This window comes from Miniopterus natalensis, chromosome 10 (genome assembly GCF_054644295.1).
Source record: "Miniopterus natalensis isolate mMinNat1 chromosome 10, mMinNat1.hap1, whole genome shotgun sequence".
NCBI lineage: Eukaryota > Metazoa > Chordata > Mammalia > Chiroptera > Miniopteridae > Miniopterus > Miniopterus natalensis.
The window spans coordinates 24,766,253-24,770,772 of NC_142090.1; the positions used below are offsets into that span (position 1 = coordinate 24,766,253).

The 4,520-nt window shown below is 37.5% G+C and overlaps 1 pseudogene; it reads right to left on the reverse strand.

Annotated features, from left to right (window-relative positions):
* Positions 1-558: 558 nt before the first annotated feature.
* On the reverse strand, positions 559-3,398 carry LOC107524866 (general vesicular transport factor p115 pseudogene; annotated as a pseudogene).
* Positions 3,399-4,520: the final 1,122 nt, after the last annotated feature.

Below are 4,520 nucleotides of genomic sequence, written 5' to 3' on the forward strand. Positions count from 1 at the left end.
CCTCTGGTCCTATTTTGTTCATCAGTTTATTTTGTTCTCTAGATTCCATGTGTAAGTGAGATCATGTGATTTATGTCTTTCTCTGACTGGCTTTCTATCCCTTAGCATGGTAATTATTAGCTAAGAACTCCCATACTGAATTTACAAACAATGATTCCAATACACATTAAATCAAATGTGTTAATACTTAAAGTCACAAATTTTGAAAAGTGAAAATAATAGACAAATGAACTTTTGTAAGCAACTAATGAACTAAAGCAACTATCACTGCCACCACATGCCTTAAAATCATATACTTTTGGTGACAGAAGCTCTTTAAAATTGTATTTTGGGACATTTCAAATGAATTTCAATAAAAGATTAGTGTTCTGCATAAAGTTAGAGTTTTAAGGGTTTTCAACATGGGCGGCATTATTTTAAAAATACATCAGTATATTAGTGGATGTTTCCACTTGTTTTTTTAAGTTTTATTTTCTGTGGAGGCAAACCACAGCACCGTCTTCAGGCTCCATACTTAAAATTGCAAAATAATCTCTCTCATCCCTAGGGATTTTAAAGCTAGGTATCACCCTGGTCCTTGTCACCGTCTTCATCTCCCTCACCCTCACCTTCTCCGTCTATGGAGCCAAGTGAATCCTCTTCACCTGGACAACCAGGTTCCCTGAGTTTATTCTTTAATGACAGTATTTTCTGATCCCCCTTACCCAATAGCACCAAGAGATCATCTTGTTATTTTTTAGAATCTGTAATGTTCACCTCGAGCTGGTTTTTCTCATTTTGTAAAATGACAAGGATACTGTTTGATGAGTCTAGCTGCTCTTTAATAGCAATCTTTCCTCAGACAGAGCTTTAATTTCATTTTTTACTTCTTTAGTCTTTTATAATCATGCTGACAATCTTCCTTCTCCATCAGCAGTTTTTGCAACTATTACAGTTTTACTCTCTCCTGGTACAGGAACTGATTGTGGAAAAGCTTCTGTTTTCTGTAACGGCCCCTGCTTTTCTGTCTATAGTTTGGCGATCTCCATAGATTGTGAGTTTAACTGAGATTTTAAAGTTGCAAGTTCCTGTTTTAATTCTGCAATTTGTTCAGAATCTCTAGCTGAACCTGTGGCTTCATTTGTGCCCAGGGCTGTGTGAGAAGATTTCAAGTTTTCAGAGTCCTTTTTAGCCAGTTGGCTCTGTAAACGTCCTTGATTACTTTTTAATTCTCCTCTCACAACCTACCTGTTTCGTTTGGTTGAATGTCATTCTTTGGAGCCCCATCACTGCAAGAACCTAGATGCTGGTTATCTTTTCTTAGCTGTATTTTAAGAAGATTATACTGATCCTTGTGTTGCAGAATCTGAGACACTTGCTGTGTGACTGCTTTCTGGAGCTCTTCCTTTTGACCTTTTAATGTAGAAATCTCTTTTAATTCCTCAAGTTGCAGATCTTGCTCTCAAATTGCATTTTTGTCCTGAGTCACAACACTGTCTTGCCGCCCTAAAGTTTTCTTCTCCTCTTCTTCTTTATTTTCTTCACTGGACCTATAAATAGCCTGTTAACACACTTTCAAGTTCTTTCACCAGCTTTGTAAACTCATGACCATATGTCATGTATTCCAAACTGAGAAAGTTGGGCTGAGGTTTCTGAGATGCTCTGGAATGCAACTCGTATTTGCTAATAAAGCCTAGTTTCTCTATGAAATTTTCTTTGCCAACCCTCTTCTCTATTAGTTGTTTGAGTTTCTCCTTCATGTAGCTCTCAAAGTGAATTCTCATTGAAATAAATCAAAATGTCCAACAGAAGGGCACACAAGCCTTGGATCAACTGCTTTTCCTGTCCAAAGTTTTCTGCAATTCCCCTGTACCAAATGGAACATCCCCCGAATTGTGTAGAAAATGTGTTATTGCAATGAGAGTTACTTAGCCAGGCATAAAACATTAGTAATCCAACTTTTGTCTGTATTTTTCCTTCCTTCTGAAAGGATGTTGATACACTGTTGCAATAAAGAAATTGGAGGGTTGCCAATTCTTGTAGCAAGTTTAACCCTGAGCAACTGTTCTTTCTGGGTGGCGTTTTCTTGCAAAGCGTGGGCAAGGGCCACAGCAGCACACCAGTTTGAAAGTGAATCAGTAGAAAACAAAACGGCATAATAACTGACCAGCTGAGACTGAATTACCTGTTGCATCAATGTTGGAAGGTAGAACCACTGACACAATTTCTCCATGTCTTTTGGTTTTTATTTCACAAACACTGGAAACAATAGACAACAGCACAGTACAATACGAAGGGCTGCCTTTCATTACCCACAGATGTGAGAAGTACTACAATTGTCTGTCTTGGTGGATTTGAAGGTGACTTTGCAGAAGCAAAGTACTCTTGGTTTACTTGGCAGCCTCGAATAACTTCTGATATAGTATTAATGGTCTCAGTCAGGATACAGGCAGGAACTCCAGTAGCCATTAGGATAGTGCAAAGCTGCCACAATAAGCCACGCTAGAACAAGGCTTCCTGGCAGATACCGGTAACATCAGGAGGGTTGGTGGGAAATTCCAGGACACAAACAAGCTGTAATGATTCCAGGACATGAACAAGCTGTACCTTGGGTGCAAATTCTTTATATTCTGCGCAGACCAAGGTTTCATACATTGAATATATGAACCTTCCTTAAAAAATATTTGATTGGAATTGTTTTTTTAACAAGTTTTGGGACAAAATCAGACAATCTTCTACTACTCTACCTCCGTCACTGTTGCTCTCCTTTATAATAATATCCAATAGTCTTTAAAAGCAACAGTTTTCTGGATTGTTCCATTTCTTCTTGTTCGTGCCTGTAGTAGTAAGACACCATCATTACATACAGCTTCTTTGGAATCCAACAATAAGTTTATCAGTCTGAAACACCCATGGGACTAACTAAAATAATTTGCTGCACCTGAGGTTCTAGGTGTTTTAAAAGGGAAGTAAGAAACTTCACAGCAGGCCAGCAGACATGGAAATCAAACTCCTCCAATAAAGGTAGCAGGGAAGTCACATTTTCTTGTTGCTTAATGAACATTTCTATAAACTGACTTCCTTAATCCTCACTCTGTCTTGTGGAATTTCCTTCTACTTCTTCATTATTAGATATCATAATTTATAGTGCTTCCAAAGAACAACTTATTATTATAGAATCTGAATAATCTGTTTTTAGAACATGTATAAGATGTTCCACAACTTAAATACCCACTTTCAACTGATCTTCTTAGATAATGATTTGAAAGCAGCACCACATTTCATCCATCATCCAGGAAAGTCCATGAAGCTACTCTGTCACAAAGCTTTTGATACATCTCGACTTCTGTGTGCTGGGGTCTGGAACTCTGACACACACACACACCCCATGATACCACAGAGTAAATACATCTTGTCATTCAGCCACTGGCTCTACAGGCCCCTTTGGGAAAGAAAAAAAATACTTCCCCCAAGTCTGTACTGTGCACTCTGTGGGCCACCAACCACTGCTTCAGCAGGGAACATCCTGCTGGTACATTTTCTAATTTTATTATCATTATTTATTAAGGAGACAATTTTTCAAAGTACACCAGATACGCTGCCTACAATTCAGTGACTTTATTACCTATTAGTTAAAGGGTTGAAAAATGTTTTAAAGCATCTGGCCTTGGGTCCATTCCTTTCTTTCACTGTTGGTTGGAGAGTGGAGTTTGAGGAGGTGAGTGGGTGGGTAAAAAACAGGTCACCTGGACTAATCTTGTTAACTTGACCTTTTGGTAAACAAACTCAGGATATATGCTCAAGAGAAGCAACTTTTTATCTCTGAATCTATAACTCTAATGTTTCTAAGCAGGATGTTCCTGAAGGGTTACTCAAGATCTACCAGGGTGGCTCCCAGAGAATATCACAACATAGGGGTTGTTAAGACCCTTTGGAATACAAAATGGAAATATTTTATAGTCTAGCCTTTGAGGTGGTCCTGTGAACCTCATTTAGAAACTTCATGTATTCAGGATCAGGAAAGCTTACCCAACACGAGAAGAAACTTAGGAGCAGTTCTTGATGTCTTTACTTTATATGAGTCCTCTAATTTCGTGTGTCCTTGACATTATTTAGTAAAGCTTGACCCTGATTAAATCAATGACTCGTGAGTCTGATGTAAAAGTTTGGTGTTTTGTACTAGCTCAGGATTTCTGGCTCTATTGTGGAACTACCTGGATTTGAACTCCTGACCCCTCAATTTTTACCTTATGTAACCTCTCAATGATTAATTTTCCTACCCTTAAAATAGAGATTAATAATATTTTGAATTTTTAAATAATGCATGTATAATGTAGAACAGTGTCTAATACAGAGTAAACATGCACTTAATATTAGATATTTTATTAAAACTAATTTCAAAAGCAGAGTTACAATAATAACCAATATTCATCATGTACTTAGTGTACACCAGATACTCAGTTAGGCATTTTAATTGTTTTTTGTATAATTTTTACAATAAACCCTATGAGCAATAAGAATTTCCACATATGTGGAGAAAG